The 23,330-nt window shown below is 42.0% G+C and overlaps 1 protein-coding gene across 1 annotated transcript in view; it reads left to right on the forward strand.

The window, feature by feature from the left end:
- AKAP13 (A-kinase anchoring protein 13) overlaps positions 1-23,330 on the forward strand; it is a 206,565-nt gene that overhangs the window by 17,787 nt on the left and 165,448 nt on the right. The window contains exon 2 of the mRNA XM_041468849.1: positions 2,706-2,762. The gene's annotated coding sequence lies outside the window, so the exon portion shown is untranslated. The remainder of the gene's footprint in view (positions 1-2,705; positions 2,763-23,330) is intronic.

Raw genomic sequence — 23,330 nt, forward strand, 5'->3', positions numbered from 1 at the left:
GAGCAATATTACCTTATTTGTTATGGGGGGAATCTGAGACTTGGCAGCTTTTTCTGAGGTACCCATTAAATCTGATCATTTGCAGTTTGCTGTAGTTTGTGATTGAAGTTGGTGGTTACAACAGGCAAGGTCCCACTGGAGCACAAAGTGGGGAGAGGGGGTGCCAGCTGAGCTTTGCCTGAAGCGGATGTGTCTGCAGAGATGCAGGCTGGGGTGAGAATAGAAAGAGGCTGCTGTCTCCTCATTCCCTGATTCTTTGATCACTGAGAAGAAATAATGTGACCACTGGGAGAACTGATCTGTACAGTTTGTGTTCAAGTTTTGTCTAGTATATATAAAATAACCTAAAGGAGGAGGTGGATCAAAATAAGCTCTGGATTTTGTTGTAGCTTGATGCTGTTTGATTGCATATGAGTATTCTGCTAGGCAAGAGTTCATTTGTCAGCCTTGTCCCCATTTGCATCAGTACCGTTGATACTTCACCCTCCCTGTGGTGGCCTGTGAACCATCTCTGTTGGGTCTTCATGCCATTCTAGATTTGGTTATTCCCTCTTTCTGCCCAACAGAGATTTACACTCCATCCTGATCTAATTCAAACTGGTGTCTTTAAGTTTTCCCACTCACGTAATAGTGTATTAAAAAATTTATAATTTTTTCTTGTATTTTTCTCATTTAGCGTTGTCAGAGGGGAAAACAGTTAAAGACTTGATGTGTATTTGGATTGGATGGAATAATGATGAGGTATAGCTGAGTTATTTTCTTTCTTTTAAAGCTGCTTGTGATTTTCTGCTGTGGATATTTTGATTGTTGTTTATTTTGCTCCTTCATTTGGAGAAGAATAGTCTGGGAAGGGGGAAGGAAGAGGCAGGGTTTACCCCTGTAACCATCATTGTTAGCCCTAACTTCTGGTAGAGCTGTGCTGCTTTGGCTCGACCTCTTTTAATTTGAGAAATGTGTTTTTGTTTGCATTTCCATCTTGTTGCATTTAAAAACTATTCTAACTATACCAGATTGTTTGAACATTAATGAGGGAATGTTTTTCAGAGACTTGATAGAGTTTCCAGGCAGCTTTTCATCCACCAAGTACTGTACTGGGCTCTGCCTGGTGAGGTTTTGCTTGGTTTGCTCTAAGAATCTGCAAAGCAACTGTTCAAAATTGCTGACACATGTTAAGTAATGTGGAAATCACCATCCTACCCCATTGAAGTCTGAGAGTGCTCATGTCGACAATAAGAACAAGATCTGACCCTGAAAATGATATGTGAACAGTCTCAGTCTGGAGACTGTTTCTGGTGTCTTCCCTCTGACTCTGGCTAGTTTATCCTTTGGTCTTAGGTATTCTATTTTTTAAAAAAATATTTACTCAATCTCCTAAAAAATACTGCATTCTACCTTGTTCATGTATTTTTGAATTATTTAACCACATGTGCATATTTGATGATGCCAAGTTCAGAGTAAAATCTCAATTTTGTAGTTAAGTCTCAGGAGAGTTAATGCTACTTCTAACAATAATGGTAGTGGTATAATGCTTATTTAATAAGAAATCCATCATCTTCCACCTCCCTTCTCCAAACCTCTAGTTTTCAGCTTTGGAGCAGCTGTAATCAGCCTGTACAACTTCCCTTCCTCCTCTCATGAATAAATCCAACTACCTTATCTTCTCTATCGGAAAGTCTTCCCTGCCTTTAGCAGCCTCTGGAGGAGGGTATAAAAGGGGCTTTCACTGCCTCACAGGAAGCGAAATGAATGGAGGAACTTTTGATAATGCCCCGTCTGTCTGAGCCGGGGGATCAGCCCGACTAAATTGCAGCAGATTAGTGAATGATAGTGCTTCAGCTGGGGCCAGAATTATAAGTTTTTAATCTTGGAACAAGCAATGATTTCTTCCTCCTAAACAGTGGTCAACTCCCTCTTTGATTTGGAGGCTTGCAGTCATCCATATTCAGTTAGTTTGGGTGTGTGGTTTCTTTCTTTTTTTTTTTTTTTTTTCCTTCCAGTTTGCATTCATGAGTCTCAACAAGCTTTTGGGTTTTTTGGTAGCAGTGATTGTGGTGAAACCTGTCATGGCCACATGCCATTTTTGCCAGAACTTGTACTTTGCTTTGGATTTTTATGCCTATAATGAGGTCTTGTATTTCCCAGATTTCTTAATAGTGCTGTGTGTTGTTCTGCCTCAGTCTTTTGCAATTAGCTTTGGGGTGGTTAGGGTATCTCTTTTATAAGCAGCATTTTTGTTTCTGGCCACCTTCAGCCTTACTCTATGCGTGAACATGGGTGACTTCTTGATTCCCACCCCACAACTTGGTCCAAACTTTTAGATAATCCAGCTCAGTGGGAGGGAGAGATGACTGGAAATCTAAATGGGGCAGCTTAGCTAATTGCCTTAGGCCTGACTCGTCTGCTGGATAACACTAGTTTTATCTGCTGGATAACACTAGTTTTATTGCAGCCCGACGTGATTGACATTTGGGGAATTGCACTGGTATAATGCTGGCAGCAGCAGTGAAAAATCTGCCCTATTGTTTCTGATACATTGGCTGTCTGAGGAGGAGCTTTTTGTTACAAATAACTGTCAGAAAGGCAACTAATGGAGTGAAGTTACTTTTTCTTTAAATCACTGACTTTTCCAATTCCCAAGAAAAAAAATACGAGTGAGAGTCATATCCTATGTACTAAAACTTTGCCTTGTTCTATGTTTTTTTCAGGCTTTTTTTTTCTTGGATTTTATTACTGGAAAACTCTCTAATGACAGCTTTGCTTAGGTAAGTGAAGCAAGATTTTTTTTCTGTGGATTTTTTTAGAATCACTTCCCCTATCTTAACTTCTTTTGCATGTTGGGTTGAAATGTTGAGCCAGCTGTGCTGCGTGTGCTGTGGTTAAAGGCTAGAAAGATGTTGTAAACAAAAGTGGGGTAACGCCTCTAGTATGACATAAGGACCTCATTTATTCATTTAATCAGATGAAGTTGTACAGAATAATGAAATACAGGTTATATCTGCATATTACTGCATAATCTCATCAATTTATAATTTTTTTTTCAAGTGATGCTCTGCATTTTTTTTTCCACTGGAAAGTAAACTTGTTGCTATCACTTAACATCATTTTGTTATGAAATGCAACCTTCATGGTTCCAGTTTTTTAGATACAGTTGCTCTTTCTCCATCCCCTTCTCTTCCCTCTTACCCTTAGGCAGGAGCTTCTGATATGGAAAAATCATAAAAATCTTGAGAGTTTTATATTTTTTTTAGCCCAAAAGATGGAGAGAACATGAACAAAATTAACACCCCACTTTGATCTTCTGAACCCCATCTATGCCTCTAAAATGTAGATTCCACATAATTGGTCACTGACAGGATCTGAGTGTTGATTGAAAACACCTGGTCTTGTCTATTTCTAAATTTTGTCTATCTTTGGGGCATTCTGGGCATGAATCCAGTGCCATGGTGCCATGGATGATGGGAGGAAGAGCTAAATGTGCTGCTGTACCAAAATGTACTGTGTTTTCCTTTGTGGTGGAGAGAAGACTTGACTGACCTCTGATGCAAGACAAGAAGTTAATTCCTAGACATACAGCTAATTTGATGTGTTTGTTGGAGTTGCTTGTTGATCCTGGATGAGGCCAAAAGCAACTGCAGTGTTCAGGTGGGAATACAGTATCCTAACATCTACCCTGACAAAAGTGCTGCTGCTCTTTGCAAAGTGTCTGTGAAAGGCTTTTCTTTTTTCTCCCATCTCTGCTTTCTGTAGTACCCACCCTCTCTTCCTTTTTTGATCTCCTTCCACTGAATGATCAACACAGCAACTTCTCTCCTTGAGATGAGGGACCTTGGTGAAATAAAATTGATTGTCTTAAACCAGGAGTCTTCTCCAATCTGCTTTTCCCTGGTATTTGTCCCTCTTCAGGGAGGACTTTAGGAGAGTGATGACAGACAACTGCAGGGAGGCTTTTGAGTTCCCTTTAGTTTTAATTTTAGGTAGCTCATCGGGGTTTATCTATCTGCCAATCCTTTGCCAGGGTGCTGAACTCAGGGTATTTTGTGTGGCGTAGCTTTTGTCTTTCCCAGAAACACATGGGGATGGGCTGGTGCACTCCAAACTGTGAGTGAGCCAAAAAGGTGGAAAAGTCCTTAGCAGAGTCCTCTGAGAATATGTCTGAGATAGATTGCTGCTTGGGATCCAGCACTGCATTGCTCTTGAGACATGCCATTGCAGTGTGCTTCAGGTTCCCCCCTGTCTCCCTCAGCTGCTTGAGCAGTGACTAATTCGCAGTCTGAGGCTGTATTTGTTGATGCCACTGCCTATCCAGAGGTTGGAGAGGACTCTGCAAATGAGGGAAGTATTTAGGCATCAGTTTTAAGTCCTTTTAACACTGTATATTAGACACATCTATGAATATATGCAGACAGAACTAATAAATAACCAGGGAATGGTAGTTAAGAGGAAAGGGCATAATTAATTCTGTCATGTACTCTGTTTTAAAGCTGGGTCCAGGGCAGTAATGTGTTAGGCTGGGAAGGTAAACACTGTCATTATTCAGCAACAAAACATGTACAAGGCTGACATTGTTTTCCTCCATTTGATATAATAATTTTTTTGCAATGCTTGGAATATCTTTGGTGGTCTTTGGGGTGGTAGGAGCCTAATGAAGCCCCACCCTTTCCAAAGGGTCAGTGCTCCTTTATTTGAGTTGAGTTTTGTATTAATGCTGCTTTGCTGACACAGAACGTGTGCTGTTCCAGAAAGCTCTTACTGTTTGCTGTGGTTGGGGTGCTTGGCTGGAATTCCAGCAATATAATTTGGAGGGAGGTATTTCTGTTTCATCAGGTGATCCCTTTTTCAACTCCCCACACTGTAGTGTTAACCCAGGTCAACTGTACGTGGCACATAGAAAAAAATCCTTTTTGTGCGCATGCTGTTAAAAAGCCAGCATAAGTTTACCTTGTAAAATAGATATATTTTTAATATATAAAATATATTAAATTTTAAAAAATTTAAAAAATATTTTTATGTATATAAAATATATATATATATATTCTTTTTTTCTCCTCCAACTACACCAGCATGCAGAGAAAGGTTTGACTTCAGCAAATGCAGCTTTGCATGGTCCTTCAAGGTTACCGTGTTTGGATCTTTTTAGTGGGGAGAGGGATTTGGGGGAGTCCTCACTTTGCATCTCAAAGCATCTGAAGTTACTGTGAGAATGATGATATATTTCCTAAAAGGAATAGTTGTCATGGTAAACAGTTATCTAAAGCAAGGTAATTAACTTTTCAGCATGTATGATAAATAGTAATAGGAAAAAAAGCTAAAGAGCTTGTAGTTTGAAGTTCCCCCTGCTTGCTGTTACTCATAGCGCAGCCTCTCTCCTCTCCTTCATGCCTCTCATTTTAGCAAATTTCTTGATGTACACTTACACACAGGAAAAACAAGCAAAGACTTAATACACATATTTCTATCTTGACTGTGCCCCACATGACCCACCCTAGATATCAGATCACTTGAGTTTGCGTAAGTGAAGTTGTGTGTATCCAAAGTGGGTTGGTGTTGTTCAACCCCTCAGTGCCTCTTTCTGTTGAGTTTCCTTACAAATTTTGCAGCTCTGGCTCTTCTAGCAGAAGGCTTGGACAAAAAACACTCATGGAGACACCAGTGGAATAGCTGATGCAGCTCAGCAGCCACCTCCTAAAATAAGTGGTGGAAGGATGCCTGTTTCTCTTCTCAGTATTTTCTTTGGAAGATGAGCATCTCCTCAGCATGTCCTTGGCTTCTGTGTCTCCCTAGCAAGCTGGAGCACTGAATACTCCTTCCACTGTTCCCAGCTCAGTTTAAAACTTCTCTATTCAAAGTATTTCTGTGGTCCTTCAAGGTCTGCTCTGTCTGATTGCAAAGCTCCCAGGAATTTGGAGAGGGAATTCTTCCTTTGGATGGATTGAAAAGAAGTTGCATGTTGTCAACTTGCACAAGGTCTTTCTTCAAAGTATGAAGTATTTTTTAGGGGGAGAGATCTGTTAAAAAATTATTAGCCCTTGGTAGGTGGCATGAGCGGCATTGACTGGAGGGGCAATTGTTCTGTGGTTCATGTGCTGTTTATTTTGCAGCCAATGATGTTTTTATATTGCTGAGGCAGATGGAGGGATTCCCAGCTCCACAATCATGACCCTGGGGGAGATTAACTGGTTTTAGGTTTCACCACTTGGATGATGAGGTTAGCCTGAGACAGAGATGCATCCCTGTGTATGGAAATGGTCTTGGCCCAGATCTTGTCTGGCGATGTAAAGCCTGAGAAAGGACCAAGAGGTCAGCTTCAGCTTTGTAAGGAATGTGATGTATGGTCATTCTGTGGCATGTGTGGACTGCTGCTTTTTTATTTCAAAAAAGGCAAAAAATGTACTTGCAAGCTTATGTGTTTTTTTAAAAAACACACTAATTAGAGCTACAATTAGCTCTAAAGTAGAACCTACTTTACAGCTACATAAATATTTATATCTCTGATACTAAAACACTAATGATAAAGAATCCCAAGAGGTTTTTACATGGTTACGAAGCAAGGAAGATTTCTCCCATTCTTTGCCTCTTAGAACCTTTCTTCCACTTCACCTGTTTCCCTCCTGCTGAGCTAAGCAACATCCTCAGTCTGCACACACTGGGACTTTTTTTTTTTTTTGCATCTGTAGCAGACTTAAGTAATTACTCTGCACTTCTAATACTTGTTACAGAATTGAGCTCCTCTGCTTGTGTCAGTCAATGGTATCTAGAAAATTGAAGCTCTGAAACAAGCTAAAATGAATAGAATCTTGTTTCCTCTTTGCTCACATGGGCACTTATTCACTTCCCCATCTGCTTCGACTTTGAAGACTGCTGAGGTTCTTCCTCTGTCTGACCCACTTGGCATAAGCTAGAGAGGATTGTCTTTCTTCAATAGCCAAGTTTATAGGGCTTCAGCTTGTTCATAAATAATCCTTAGAGTTTTGAGTGCTGCCTTTCTCCTTCTTTCCCCTTCAAAACTGACCTGCTGTCATTTGTGTACAAACTGGGGGAATATCTTTTCAGTCTATAGATAGATGAGAAAATTTGTGCAGTCACTGGACAAAGAGGCTGTAAAGTGTGCTGAGGAGATTTCACTGAGGATCCATGATTTTAAGCATTTATCTCATCCACTTTCAATTTGTGATCCCAGAGCAAAAGAGCATCAGCTATAGAGGAGGGTTTTGCTTTGCTAGTCCTTGTACAAGCACAGTTCCAGAGTACAAAATACAGGACTTGGATATGCAGAGGCATCTTTGTAGGAATGTGTAAATATTTAGTGTACTTCAGAGAAGGACAAGGTGTTGCTCTGCCTTTGCTTTCACACTGAAGTACCTGCACCAGTAATTGGTTTGCATGTGTGAATGGTTATTTTAAGGTAGCATTAAAACTCAGCTTTACTGAAGTTCTGCAGACCAGCCTCTCCTGATTGGAACTTTGAGGCCTTGTAATCTGCATGTGGTCCTGCTGGCTCTTGGTAGGAGGAGATAGCAACCCTCTGTGGAAAGATAGGCTGTAATTTTGTCCTGCTTTGAACATGTGGGATTTTAAGTATTTCCTATGAGATGCATTACTAGTATAAACAAACTGTTTTGTTTAGTGTAAGCTCTTTATCCTGGTAGGATTTGAAACATCTTATAAAGCAATCACTGTAAATTTAAAACTAATATTTGGCATTATTTAAATAAACATAAATCAAGATAGTATACAAACAACACAAGTTCCCAGCCCAGGGACCTGAAAGACAGACCTACTTGGATGTAGCCTGTGTACTTTTTGTCCATTCCCCTGTTAAGTTTAAAGCATTCTACACCTAATTAATACCTTTTAAAATTTATGTCAGTGATAAAATGGATAAATATTGCAATGGACATAGATTTTAGTGCTACAATTACAGAATAGATGTAAAAGCATGCAGGGTAAGTAGATGTTTGTGCAGTCTTGTGGTGCAGCATCATTGCTGCCCTGGTTGGTTTGGTACAGAGGGTTCCAAATTGAAGCCTTTAAGCTGGAAAGGGTAAATTACTGTTTAGTGTGTTGTAAAAGGTCTTGTAGATTGTGGGAGTAGATGAGTTATCTCAAAAACATAATGCTGGAAAGAAATTTCCATGCCAGACTGTTAAATTTCATTGCTGTGTTAATTAGATAGGAAGAAGCCCTTTATTTTATGAAGTTTTCCAACTCAGTTGAAGCTCTATCACATTAGATGTGACAACTGAATGATCAAGTACTTGTCTGGGTGCCAGGAGCCTTGTACTTCCAAATTAATTGTGTTTTTATGAGCCAGTGTTAACTTTTTGAAAAATAAAGCTTAGGCCTTGGAAAAAAACAGATGCTGATGAATATGGGAAGGAATGGGGAAAAGAATATCGTGTTCCTGGTAATGAGGTGACCTCTGGTACTCTAATTTCATTTACCAAGTAGCTATTAATTTTTTATATAAAATATAAAATTTTGCCTTTGAGGAACTTCATTTAGAGGGTGGAGGACTTCACAATCCTTTCAATGCCTGAGTTCAGCTGGTAATCCAAGAGGGAATTCAGTATCTTCATAGATGAAGGGTGTATGAGTTTTTTAGTTCATCAGGCTTTTCAGAAATGTACAGATTTGCAGATGCGTGAGGGACTGGGGGGCGAAGCCCTTGCCTCTAAGTGGTGGTAAAATTTAAAACTCTTATGGGTATGGCTCTGATCAACATTCATTTCAATGTTCCCATAAAAAGCTTATGACTTGGCAGGGTTTCAAGGACTGAAAAGAAAAAAGCTCTGTATACAACATGTTTTATTAATGTTGAAGGAGTAATTTTGCTGTATTTCAGAGTCTGCCACTGCGTAGAATAAGTTCTTTTTGACTCTGGCACACTTTGGCTTTTCTCTTGAATAAAACAAGGTGTGACTTCACATCTGCTTTTTCCTAGTAGCCTTGTATTAATCAGGAGTATACATATTTCCAAGTTTTGGCTAGGATTCATCCTTTTTCTTTCTAATTCTCCCGTGTTGCAGAGTGAATTCATGATTCTTGACCCTCAGCTGATACTGTTAAAGTGTATTTGCATAAATCTTGATGTTGAGCATCACATCCCACTTACTTGTGATGACTTTTTGCCCCCTTTTAAGCTGTATGTAAAGGTGAATTTGAAATTAGGCAGCTGAGGAAGAAGTCCTCTGTTGAAACTTGGCAAATGTGGTTGAACTAATAAAAGCAAATTAAAAAAAAATATACTTTTAAGGGAAATCAGTACTGTAAAACACAAAATTTAAGATGAAGTTGCTGAAAATAATTTGTGCAGCCAAAGTGCAAGAGGAGGCAGATAACACAAGTCAAGCACAAAATCACCATTTACAGCCACGTAGCAGTGTTACTTTGGTAAGATTACCTCTGCGTGGGGCTTGGCTGGCGATCAAGGCATGGCTTAGGGAGCGGGGTCGGATCGCTGGCGGGGCGCGAGGCATCGGGACGCGCTCTGAAACAGGAGTCTGGATTCAAATCCTCATGAAACAGGAGTCTGGATTCAAATCCTCAACACCAGCCTCTTTCAGAGAGTGCTGCGCTGCCTGGCTGTGGGACGCAGCCCGGGCTCTGCGAGGCAGGAGGAACTGGGGGTATGTGACTGCTTAAAAGTAGCTTTTATTCCCTAAGTTACTGCGCGGGTTTTGGCTGGAGTGGAGTTAATTTTTTGCATAGTAGCTAATATGGGGCTGTGTTTTTGATTTGTTCTGGAAACTGTTGATAACTTAGGGATGTTTTGTACTGCTGAGCAGAGTTTATGCACAGCCGAGGCCTTTTCTGCTTCTCACCCATCCCACCTGTGAGCAGGACTGGGGCATAAGGAGTTGGGAGGGATCACAGGTAGGACAGCTGACCTCACATGGTCCAAGGGATATTCCAGACCCTATGCAGGCATGGTCAGTGTATAGAGCTGGAGGAAGAGGAGGAGGATGTTCAGAGAGATGGTGTTTGTCTTCCCATATCCTCGTCATGTGATGGAGCCCTGCTTTCCTGGAGATGGCTGAACACCTGCCTGCCCATGGGAACTGGGGAATGAATTCCTTGTATTGCTTTGCTTGTGTGCAGCTTGTGCTTTACCTGTGAACCTGTTTTTAAACTCAATGCACGAGTTTTCTCACTTCTAGCCTTCCAATTCTCTCCCCCATCGCATTGGTGCAGAATGAACACACTGTGTGGGTCTAAGCTGCTGCCTGGGGTTATACCATGATAGCTATCATACTGTTAAAATTTGACATAGCCATATCTCAGTCTTATGCTTCTGATTTGTGAGTACTGTTGCTTAATTAACAATTATGAAGCGCTTGGAGCACTTTAAAAGTGCTGTAGGATTGTAAAATATTGCATTTGCGTGTGCACGCTCTTAAGCATGGAGATTTCCACATTTCCACGCTCCTGCTGTGTGAGCACTTGGCTGAGTCACACAGGCTCTTTCTGACCCAGTTCTCTCCTTGTTTGCTCACTCGTCCCATTTGACCCAAGCCCTCAGCCTTTTACTTGCCCATCTTTCTGTCACAGATTTGTGAGTCTGTCCCTCGAGAAGCAAGCAGTTTTGCTCCACAAGTGTTCAGCAGAGTAGAGGGGGCTTGGAGCAACCAGATCTAGGAATAGATGTCCCTTCCAACTCAAACCATTCTCTGATCTCTTCCATAGAAGCCCATTTGAAGGTTATTGTCACCCCATGGCCTGTTCCAGGAATGCTCTTCCCCACACCCATGAGGGTGGGCTCTGGTTCCTGGCAGCAAACGAAATCTTCCTTCTGCTGTTTCCTTCCTTGTCTCTCTCCCAGGCCCTGCACAGAGATTTGGCAGGTGCCCTTTAGGGAACCCATTTGGACTTTGATTTGCTTCCCCAGAGAGGAGTTGGGTGAGCCTTAGCTGCTGTTCTCACTGTTGTGGTCATGGGGATCCCTGGAGAAGGGATCCCCATGAAGAAGAGTTCAAGGGCAGCAGCTGGACTTGGGTTGCAGATGGGTGTGTGTGCAGGTGCTCCCTGTGGCAGGGATGCAGTGAGAAGGTGCTTTTCCAGGAGAGTTGGGGGAAGGTTCATTTGGAGCTGATGTGGCTGTTTTGGCCAGGGGCAGTGCTCCTTCTGCACAATCACGCTGTAATGGCAACTGCTGCCTTTGTGAGGCACTTGCATTGCCTCTATCTGACCTGTAAACATTTTGAAACTTTTCTTTGATATTCATCAGTACTAGAGAGCTGAAACCCACCCATGAGAACATGATTTGATTAGTTATTTGAAGAAATTTCCACTTCTCAGATCAGAGTAGGCTGGATTTTTTGGGAGGCTTAGTGTATTATCGGCAGATGAAAACAGAGCACCAGAGTGTCTAACACGAGATGCAAAAATCCCAGCTGCTTCACCAAGAGACAAAATCTCTTTGGAACCGGACTGAAGCTCCCTGGGACTTGCTGGTGTTACCTGCAGCGCTGGCACCAGCACTAATAGCCGGCATGCTCTGAAAAAGAGAAAGCTCATGTAACTTGGTCTGCTGAGCCAAGGCTTTAATTCAAGCGTGGCTAAAGCAAGGAATTCGATCAGGCTCCTACCGTTGGTCACAGTTTGAGCTAAGTGAAAATGAGGAGAGCTGAGATGTGGGACACAGGGTTTTCCTTGTGAAACCTGAGGTGTTTGGCAGATCCATGAAAAATATGCCATGTCCTCAGGTTCAGCTCCTTGCCATTACCTCTGTGCAGTGAGCTCATGGCATGGATGGTATGGAAGAATTTAGTTTTTTGTTTTGTCTTGTTCTGTCAGCCAGTACTCTCAACGTCTCTTAATCCTGGATATATACGGCTTGAAACAGTGTGTGTTGAGTTGCATTTAGTCCTAAATTAGCTCTATACTCAAACTCAAAAATTCTGTTATGCTGGAGTCCTTCTTGGGGAGAAAAGAGGGATTCTGTGGGTTTTCTTAAAATAAAAATGAGGGGAAGGGAAAGAAGAATAGATGGTTTAGTGGTTTCAGTCACTATTAATGTTTGCCTACTGCAGCAATAACTTGAATTTCACATCTTTTCCCAGGGATGGGAGAGGAAGAAAGGAATGAGGAAGTTGGATGTACAGTTTTAGTTAGACTTGGTTAGCACTTGTTCAACTGGTGTACGTGTTACAAACCTAAGAGTTGCTTTTATTTGTGCTCGGTTGTGCCAACATTCCTGGTAGTTCTGGAGTTACAGTCTATTGGAAGATCTAGACTTGGATTCCTGTTGTCATTGTGGTGTTCACTGTGCAGCAGGACTTGGAAAGTTGGCATTTTTTTGCAAATTTAAAGTATTCCTTGGTCCTGGCATTGCTGTGAGGTGTCATGAACGTTGTCAGCAATAAAATTTTCTTCTGGATGCCTTTTGCACTTGTTGCTGTGCTCCTTTCCATCTTCTTTCCAGGCAGTCATTACCACCTTCTTTCTTTCTTACTTCATTTTTTCCGGAATTTTATTTAGGAAGGTATGACATTCTGCAAACAAATCAAATCTGGGGTAATCTAAAAACTTCAGAGCTGACCCTGCCATGAGGGGAGTTTTAGGTGGGGGGATGATCTCAACGAGGAAGTCATCACATGGTCTCCTGTGCTGTGCTCAGGTCTGTGAGCTGTGTGTCTGCCACTCACCTTGGCTGGCTGGAGCTGAACTTGGCTGTTTGTGCCTATTTAAGAAGTTAATCTTTCTGAAGGGCTGAAAGCTGCTTGGCGTGGTGTGGTTGCCTCAGCTACAGGAACGTAAACCAGTAATGCTGGGGAAAACAGAGGGATAAACATTTGCTGCTCTTTATTTGCGTGAGGAATTACAAGAACCTGGGATACATTTAGTGACTTGGAACAATTTTTGTTTGAGTTCTGGCTCTGTCATGACCTCTGCACATAATGAAATAAAGTACTCAAGTCTTGCAATGCAATAAGGAAAATCTGTTAAGATTGTAGTTCCTTTACATCAGCTGACCTTGGTCTGACTAACAAACCAATTTGGTTTAATCCTTGTTTTTTAATTAAACATCAGATACTTGAAGGCATAAGTTACTGGCAATTAATCAAAGTGTCTAGGAAGCCTGACCATTGGTCTCTATACTGCACAGGTTGAAAAGCTTGTGCATAGGTTGATATTTTAAATTAAATGTATAAAGATGAAAGAAAAAGGGATGAACCTAAGAACTATAAAGCTCGCTTATTGGTGTTCCTGTGAATTAATTGCATCTGTAGTTTCTTCTGAACTTATGTTCAGATTGCACCATGGAATAGTTGAAGTGTAACTCACTCGGAGGCTCTGGAATGACATTTATCAATGTGGCCTCTTAAGACAAAGTTGATTTATGATGTAACCTGTCCCCTCTCTAGTGAAATCACAAGGCTATGGGCTCTGCATCTGCCAACGTTTGCTGTCTCTCCCATCTTCTTCCCAAGCCCTGGAAAAAGAGATGAACAAGATATTCATCATCTCAAGGCTGGACAGTGTATTGGGAGGTCACTGGTATTATTTGGTGACTTTTCTGTTTTAATGTACTGTGTTGGAGCCATTTGAGCAACTTTAAAGATCAGGTCCTATAGAGGAGATAAGGAAGATGTGTGCAAATGTGACCCTTGTGTGCATTGTTCCCTTTTTTTGTGTGATAAGTGATACCACGTGAGAAGTCCTCTTGCAGCCATATAGATGGCACTAATAGTGATGCAGGATGATGTTTGCAGACTTTTATGGGTAATATGGAAAAGTTGGTGTTCTTTCCTGACCATTGTCAGCATTTATGCTTCTGTGCTGCTGTGACTTTCTAAGATGTGTGGTCTCTATGTTGCTGAAAACATACAGCAAATAAACTTGTCCAGGCAAGAATATGACCTTGATGCACAATCATTACCTAGAGCCCTAGGCTGGAAAGAATTATTAGTGTTGGAGATTGTGGTAAGGAGTCATCTTCCAGGTCAGTCCCTAAATATAGTCCTTTAAAGGTTTTAGCAATGCTTTTGGACTATAATTTTTTTAATTGCAAAGGACATAAATCTTGTTGTTACAAGGGAATGCAAAAAAGCCCACCCAAACTTCTTTCAAATGACAGTACATTTCTCATTTTACAAAAGAAAAAAGTGCCTGACAGATGCTGAAGAGTGAACACCTTTTGAAGCTCTGTGGAAATGAATATTCAACCTATGAGCCAGGAGCAAGATGCAGCAGGGATTGTGTGAGAGCTTTGTGTGGGAGGAATTAACTTCCCATGGTTTACATAGCGTAAAAAGAGAAGACCCCTCTTTCCTTGATAGGAGTAGCCCCACTAAAGTCAGAGCTCCTATTCACATGGAAGAAGATTTGCAGATTCAAGTCTTAATTCAGATGTATTTGTTTGTGTAAGGCTGGCTTGGTAATACAGATAATACACAATTTATTAGGTCTGTTAAACTTTCAGATTTCCATCCAGTTTAAGAAGAATTTATTGGAATTAACCACTCTGAAAAATGAGCCTGTCATTTCCTGAGGAGTAGTAAAGAACACTGGTAAAGATGATAATGTCTTTCAAGATGCAGCAGTGCTTCTGAGTGGTGTTTGTAGGCTGCCTGGCACAGAGTGCCTGAGAGGGCAGTTTTAGGTACAGTGGTGTTACAATAGCTAACCAACCCAAGCACGGATGGTTGAGCATTGCTGGAGGTTCCTGACTTTGTCCGTGACTTGGAATGCACTGGAGTAGCAAAGCTCTGTAATGCAGTACAGGAGGGTGGTGGAGTTGGAATTAATTTGCTGGGAGTTACCTTTTCGTGGGGGAAGAGAGAGTTTCTGCTCCTGAAAGAGACCTCAGACCCAAAGATCCAGCATCAGTCTTCATACCTTTCTCTGGCAGTACTTTCAAGAGAGTGATGAGTTGGAGAGGGGAATCCCTTCATGTGAAGTGAAGAGTTTGAGGACCCAGAGTTGGGTCCTCAAACTGAGGAAAAGTTATGAAACAAACTGAGTAAAAGTTACAAAAAAAACTTAATGATACCTGTGCTTTTTTGAGGTACATTCGTTAAGCTGCTGTCGTGGTGTATGTATTGGATTATACCCATATTTCTTTGCTGTGTTTGAGCAAACTCTTTGAGTTCTTTACATGAGTTACACCTTGCTCAGTCCTACTGCATGTGACTGTTATCTGAACAACAACAACCTGGCTACTCATCATTTCCGTTTAAGCCGTGATGAATTTGGTGACCTTTGAGAAACTTTCCTCTTGTTGCTCATGTTCCACTCCTTGCCCTCTAAAGGGACAAAGATGATACTTAGTGGTTTTTTCCTCCTGTCACTCCAGTTCAGAAAGGGCTGGAAAATTCTCTATCAAAAGTCACTTAAGGATTTTTTGTCTGCCTTAGGGAACTTTCCTTCCAGTCCTCACCTCTGCCTTGCATTGTCTTTTGTAACAACAATGTTTCCCTAGGAACGCAGTGTACCTGAGAGGCAAGACGTGCTTATTTTGCTGGTTAATCATCGTGGGTGCTGATGTAGACGAAGTTTGTGAGGCCAACACCGATGATCAAAGCTGGTTTTCAACAGGAGTGATGCTAGTGTGAGAGCTAGGGTGCTGATGGGACCCATTTTAAAGTGGAAGAAACACAACCTGCTGGATTTCAACTTTTTTTTGGAACAATATAAGACATAAAGGATCATTTTTCTAAGCTGGTTATATATTAATGCAGCAGCTGGACAGAGGAGAACCAGCATTTTTGGTAGGTGCATAAGCAGCACTGTGCAGTTTTGCCCCTGTGCACCTTTAGTGTTCATTCCTGTGAAGTCCCATCCACCCAATACAAAACCTCTTCGTAGGATGGGAACTTCAGTGGACCTGTGCTGTTTATCCTGACTAAAGGGTTATTCTTGGTGCCTTGTTTTCCCCTTCCATTGCTCTCCTGCAGCCTGCTTTTGTTGAGCTGGCTCGGAGCTGGGCTGCTGCTTGCAGGCAGAAGACATGAAGTAGTGTGGGAACAGCTTCTTGCTGACAGAATCCATGAGCTGGTGATAAAGAGAAGTCCTGAGACATTCTTCTGCAGTCCACAGTCCAGATCGCTCTCACGTGCCCTTCTGCCTTGTGTTCGTCATACCCACTCCAGTCTGGGAAAGGGGGTGCTTTTGGATTGCTTTCAATTGAAAAAAGGAAAAAAGTTGTAACATTTGATCCGGCATGAGAGGTGAGAGTAATGTACATGGTAAAGTGTAATTTAGGTTCTCTGAGCAATTTGACACGTTTTAGACGAACTATTGCATTGCAAACTTTATTTGCACTGCAACGGTGGATGAGGGATGTTTTACTACAAGGCAGTGCTGTGGAAGAGCTTGGCTTTATACTTTGGGAATGAGGCTGAGCTTCTTGGGAGAAATTCTACAAAAAGAACCCAGACCACGAAAACCCCCTCCATTACTCTAGACTTGTAGAAAAGCATAGCTCAGAGGCACATCTCTGTTGTGTGGCTCAGACGCTGTGGTCAGTGACAATCTTTCCATTCTGTTTCTATGTCAAGTGGCCTCGGGCAGAGGGAGCTCAACTTACCTGACTAAAGGAACTTCAAAATGATTCCTGGTTTTGTCATTTACGTGCATCAGGACTATGCAGTAGAGACACATGCTTACAATGAAAAGAAAGCTGAATCTGCATTCTTCTCTATTGCTTTTTTGTGGGCCTTTTGGTTCATGACTCAAAGGCTCTTGCAGAGGCTTCTGAGCCAAAAATGCAGCTGCGTTTTTCAGTCACATGCTGCTTTGCCAGATCCAATAATAGCAACTATTGGGCAAGAGAGAAGAGAATAATACAACCTGCCTTACTGCAAGTGTTTGTGGAACCATACTCGTGGGAAGTTGAAGATGATTTTCATAGTGAGCAAACCTTTTTATGAACTTCCTCCATCTCCTCATCCCTATGCATGTGGTGCTTGTTAACATCCTGGGTGCTTGTGGAAATAGCACTGCTAATAAAGGACATCTCCATGGTTTGTGATGGAAGACCTGCTACCAGTGACTGAACTGTGAGATATTCCTGGAAGAGTAAGATCCAGTAGTAGGGGAGAGGGTTTGAATTGCAGCTGGAAAGCGTTGAGAAATCCTTTTGGCAAATATATTCAACTGAGAAAACAAAAGCAAAACAGAGACCTGATGGATCCTTGAAGTGGACTTTATTCCTTGTGTTATGGTTCCCAAGGAGTTCACCAGCATGTTTTGCACATTTTTAGTCTCCAAACTGATGCGCTTGTCTTTAATCTAAGGTTTTAGTTTTACACTATGCCATGAGAAAGATTTGTCCTGTTGAAAGACAATCTAAAAAAGAAAAGGAGTAATACTGTGAATCCCCTTAAAATACAGTGGTGGGTTTGTAGTGTGGCCCTTCTTTCAAACCCTCTTTAGAAGCCTTGTGATGCTCATCGTTTGCATCTGATCAGAAGACAGCCTGTAGGCTTTGAGCCATGTGCATTTTTTCCCAATTAAGCAGTTGTGTCCTATGCTGGATCCTTCCCATAGACTACGGAAAATAAAATAGGCTTTTAGTCTTTCTCAAATTTGTAACAGCACTTGATATTTAGCCCATGTTTTGCCTTTTATGTAATATATATGCTTTCTTACTGCCCAAATTTTGAAGTACTTCTCTTTACAAGCTTATGAAACTACTTTAATCCATTACTGAAGTGCTGCAAACACAGACTATGGTTGTAAACAGTACGTGCTATTGGTGAAGAAAAATTACCATCTTGGAGGCCTTTATTTTAAAGGTTGAATTTTGTTCTGCTTTAGAAAGACATTGGCTTGCCAGAGTTTCAGCGTTGCTTCTTTTCCCCCTCTGCAGATTGTGATCTTTCTTCTTGGGAATATAAATATCATTCACATTTTATTGTTCTTTGTGCATGCTAGTGGAATAGGAGGTTTGTCCTGCTGCTGCAACTCCTTGTGTTGGAGATGTTGGCCAGAGAATGTCCCCATCACCACAAGGAAGGGGCACATCTGGACCTCCAGCTGAGCAGTGCTGCAGCAATTGTTTCCAGCAAGGCTACTGAAGTAAGAAACCAGATGTGCTTGTGTTGGGATTTTGGGTGACAAACAAGACATGGATAGGAGAGAATGCCACCTATGTTTAGATCACGCTGTTCTCTGTGTGCTGTTGCTCTTGGCATTGGGAGGGAGGAAGGGTCTGGGAACAGAGCAGTAGCTGAACAAAACAAGGTGAATCAAGGGCAGAACAAGAAGCTTAACTTGCAATTTCCTTGTCTTTGTTGGTTTAAATCTGACCCTCCACATTGTTTAATGTTTTGTATTTCATTTCCTCAGTTGCTTAAGGAATGGTTGAGGCTGGCAGAGATGCTTCAAAACCATGGTCAGGTGGGGCATGCAAGATTTGAATAAAGAACTTGGTTTTTACTTCCAGTGGAGACTCATGTTTTATTTTAAAATAGAGAAATTATTTTCTCTAATTGATTTTTTTTTTCTCAGAGAAATTATTTTCTTGTTCCAGCAGTGCAGAGAACCTTTTTAGTCCTGGTTGGCTCATAGTTTTGTTCTGTACGCTTGAGGATGAAAAAAGAAAGTCCAACCTTAAGTGTTCTTGCACAGTAGAAACTAAATCTGTGTGTTAGTGGTCAGAGTCTTGCTTGCAGCAAAACTGGATTTGATCTTTTGCTGCATCTCCATGTTGAGCTTTTGTTTCCAACCATAGCACTTTGTTGCTTTCCTCTCCTGGTGCTCTGGCAGTTGAGAGGTGGAATTCGTAAAGGAAAACAGCTGTAGTTCAAGCTGTGGAAAAGTTACTGAAGGCAAATCCCTCGGGGTTATTTGGCTTGGTTTCCAACTTTGAATTTCTCCTGTAAGCATTTTAGAAATGGGCCTAATCCTGGAGTCATAGGCTTGAGAGGAATGTGAAGGTGAAATTCTTCAGTCTTTAACAGAAGCAATAAGACTTGAATGATCTTAATGCTTGCTTTTGACCCTAATGTCATCTCAAAAAAGGAAAGAAACAACCTCTCACCCTCAAATAAATAAAATTCAGTAGGTAGATGTTTATCTCCTCTGGAAACACTGGAAAAACTTCCTTTTTCTCTGTTGCTGTGACTGTCCCCACCTTTGCCATTCTTGCCTAATCACATGCATACCCCAGCTCATGGCCTCTCTGGAGGTTTGCATGGGAAGATCTCTGTTGCTTAGGAATTAATCGGCTTCTGCTGGCTGTCCTTCCTCCACCTGAAGTTCTCAGGTGATCTGTTCCTCTTTCGTCACCCCTAAGAATTCAGATGTCAGAAAGAGCCTCGCCCTGGGGAATTTAGAGCTCAGTGAACAGCCCTTCCTGTAGGTCCATGGGGAAAGCCCCAGCTTTGTCAGCTGCCTGCTCTCCAAGCACACAGGGATGCTGGAGGGGGACAGGCACAGGGCTTTCCTTGGGATGCCCCAGTGCTCAGGCTCCCTCTCCCAAATCAGGGAACCCATTCCAGCAGAAAACTGATGTGTCAAAAGAAACATAGGTGCTGACCTGGCTGACCCTTGGTCCAGCAAGCAGCAGATGTGTGGCTGGGGGCAACTGAGGAGTGAGCAAAACCTCCTAAGTGGCAACTGTTTGGGGCTGGCCTAAAGCAGTTGTTGAAACCTTACTAGAGATGAAATCCCTCACTGGAGAAGGCTTGGCAGTGACCTGTAGAAGAGCACCTCTAAAATTTAGCTGTGTCTTCCCAGCACTGGCCAGTGTCAGGTTTCCCTGGATGATCCAAGATCAAAAGGCTGTTTGAGATTTTCTGTGAGATTGTGACTCTCAGTGAAGGAGAATTTTTTTTCACCTGTGGCACTGACCACTTCTTGGGATCTGGTGGGTTGTCTGTGATCTCTAGCAACCTCTAGTGCTAAATGCATGTGCTGTAGGCTTGTACCCCTTGTATTTTTGTTTTGGTGGGAGTGAGAATGATTATTTGAAATTGCTAGGAAGAAAATTGAATGGATCAGGGAATGTGTGGTGAATTTCTTAGAATACTTTACTTCATCTAAAACCCTTTGTTTAGTTTTCTGGGCAGACATTAAATTCTGCTGTCTCTATTTTCTGGTTGTAGAAATAACAACCTATTCATTTATCTAAAGCATATTATTTCTTATTATTTATGCATAGAACACACAAAAATTGATTTGGCATCAGCTTGTCACTGCTTTCCATGGCTTAACTCTTTCTAATCCTAAATATGCTGTGGAAAAAGTGCAGATGCCCTTAGTTGTATTTAATGAGGTGTAGATTGGAAAACCTGTCAGGGAGTTTTGATTATTTTTCAGTACGTTTTTATTTTTGTTTTGTTACCAGCTAACCCTTTTCAGTGCTCTGCTGAATGACAGTCAAGTTCTGAAGAAGGCAGGCAATGTGTGACTGGGAGATCAGCCACAATTGCAGGAGTATGGGAAAGGGGAGATAGCAACAGTGTGAGGCTGGGTTTGCAAGAGGTGAATCACCACTTGCATAGGTGTAGATAGGTAGATAGGCACTTGAAAACCCTACCTGCACGTGGAACTGCGGGTAGTGCCTTTGCTTGATTGCCGTGTTGGTGCCTGGGTAGTGCCCACAGTCCTGTTGACACTCAGCTGCTGTTGCACAAATGGTCATTTACAGGTGCACTGGGAGAAGGGTGTGTCCTGACAATTCCTTGGCTTTAACTTCTTATTTTTCCTTCACTGAGCAAAAAGCTGTACCTTCTTGGGGTAGGGGAGGAGGGGGAGGTGTTCTGTTGGGTGAAAACTGTTGTCACTGCTGTAAATAAAGATCCTTTGCTTCAGGGGATGGTTGGGGAATAAGTCTCTGATGTACTGGCAGGTACGTCAGCAAAGTTGCCCAATAGCCTGGTGTACCTGTAGTAGGTGTACCTGTAAGTGACGGTAGCTTCATGTAATTTGTTTTTGTTTTTTTGAGGATGCCTAGCAGCTGGCAGTGAAGTCATCCCAGTGCTAGTTGGGTCACTGGTTGTAACTCTTGATTAACGGGGAGGAGTGTATTGCAGAGAAAATAGTGGGTAGGTCTTACTGTGGCCACATCCAGCTGGAGTGTGAAACACATGGGAGGATGCAGGCACCTCCAGGATTTCACTTTGCTGTGTGAATGCAGAGCCAGTAACAGGCTCAGGTAATCCCAGGTTGTATTTGATGTCAGAATTTGAGACTGAGGTTATATGAGCATTTGCTGACTTGTTTCAGGAATTTTTTGCTAGTGGCAAAAGCTTGCTTCCTCCCCTGGCATGCACTCGGAGTTACATGCCCTGGGCTCTTTGGGTACTGGGAAAATTTGTGCCATGTGCCAATGCTATTTGACAATATCCCTTGCTTTTCTACTCATAATACTTTGCTGTGATCTGCCTCTTTAAAGAGGAATTTGTTGCAGGTGTCTGCATTTGTAAAGTGGGGGAAAACTGGCAGCTGAATGAAAACAGTGTTTTCGTTTGGGGGGGGGGGGAAAAGAAGTTGAGCTATATGAAAGCAAATCTGGCAACGTGCTGAAGGGTTTGCAGGGTAAAAGATGCTCTGTGGTTGCATGCTGGTTGTTTCCAGCCATCTGCCTTGCTGTAGTAAATGCAGATCTGCTGCAGCTGCAAGTGGCTTGTAACAGCACCCTGTGCTTCCTCCTGCTTTGGAAAAAGTGAGCAGGAATGCTAACACATGGAGATGAACAGTTGCCATTGTGGATTTTAATAGAATTAATAGTGTTTTTTTACAGGTGCAGAGGAATACAAGTATGGCATTTTTCTATTAAGAATAGTGAGATACTAGTGACATTTTAAAGGGTTTCTAGATAAGGCACAGCATCTCTTCTTGAGGCTTTTGTTTGAACAAGCACGTGCAAATATTGGCAAGCAGCTTCCCAGCTGATGCTGTCATTCTTGCTTCCTCATTGCAGTTTTGGTCCTGTCAATTTTCTTATGAGCCCCTTGATATTGAACATATGGATTGGCCATGGCACTTAACTGCTTTTTGAAATCTAAATAATGCTTCTCAGCCCTGATGCTGATATAGTGCTTTTCATCTGAGCACTTTACAAAGAAAAAAAAAAAAGGTAAAATAACCCTGCCAAGCTGCAATTTGGTATTGTGTTTATTGACGTGAAAGGTCAATAGATTCTAAAGGAATATTTCAAACCAAATGGTTTCTCCCTTAAGCTATATAAGTGCTATGAATAGAAATCAATACTACCTGGACATATTTCATCTTATTTAGTAACAAACTCCATTCAGAAATCTTGGGGTAGGAGCACTCTCTTCCCTATGAACAGTTCATGCTGAGTGCTCATCAGATACCTAAATTACCTTATTTGCTGCCAGTTCATGAGTGATATCTCTGTTAAAGCTGTCTCATAGTACTTCCTTAAACGAGGCTGCAGCTGGGAGTTAACTCACATGGCACAATGCAACAGTCACTCCAGCTGTCAACTGAACAGGTTTCACTGGAGTTATGTCATCTCTGTGCAATGGAGTGTTAATGCTGGGAGGAGCAAGCACTACTTCTGAGATACAAGTGGTTGCTAGGACAGGCTTCAGATAAATCTTTTTGAGTTTGAACGTGAGTTTCGGAAAAGGGCTGACTTTGCTTTGGCCATCTCTTCTCCTGGATGTGGATGACTGCTGCTCAAAAACTGAGCCTCACCTTCATCCTTGAGCTTCTGCTGCATGGGAGGCAGGAAGGGTGTGTTTGAGTGGATCTCACGTGCTTGGAGTCAGATGATGGCTCTGGGAAAATGGGATGTGCACTATGCAAGTCTGCAGCCTAACGCTGAATTGTTGGAGCTGTTGTGTAACCCGTCCGTAATCTGAGTGCTGCGTTGCAGGTTTTTGTTGCATCATTAAACCTTCTCTTTCATTACTGGTTTAGGACCATTATACAGATCTCCTAATTCATGTAATTAAGTGCTGGGCAGCTCCAGTGACATGTTGATTCGAGTAGTGAAGTGATTTAATGTCATGGTTGTTTGGCAGAGCCAGGCAGCCCTGGGTGGGGATGGAGACAGCTTTTGAAGAAAGGGGGAACTGTCAGTGCTGCTTGGGTGGAGAGGTGATACCAACCAGATTACAGACTGTGCTGGCAGCCATCTCTAAAGCCTTGGACAAGTAATTTTCTGTCCCTCTGTGTCCCCTCACAGCATTTCTCTGTTTAACATTGTGACAGAGAGATTCTTGCTGCATCCATAGGCTCAGCACAGAGGGACCTTGGGCTTGGCGGGAGCTGCAGTGGGAGACAAGAATATAGATTTGCTCTTTGTACTTTATATCAAGATATCTCCTTAACATGTAGGAGAAAACCTTGTATTAATGCGTCAGTGTATTTTATATGCTGGTGTTTGGTTTCAGCATGTACATGTTCCC

This window comes from Pyrgilauda ruficollis, unplaced genomic scaffold, assembly GCF_017590135.1.
Source record: "Pyrgilauda ruficollis isolate IOZ18807 unplaced genomic scaffold, ASM1759013v1 scaffold23, whole genome shotgun sequence".
NCBI lineage: Eukaryota > Metazoa > Chordata > Aves > Passeriformes > Passeridae > Pyrgilauda > Pyrgilauda ruficollis.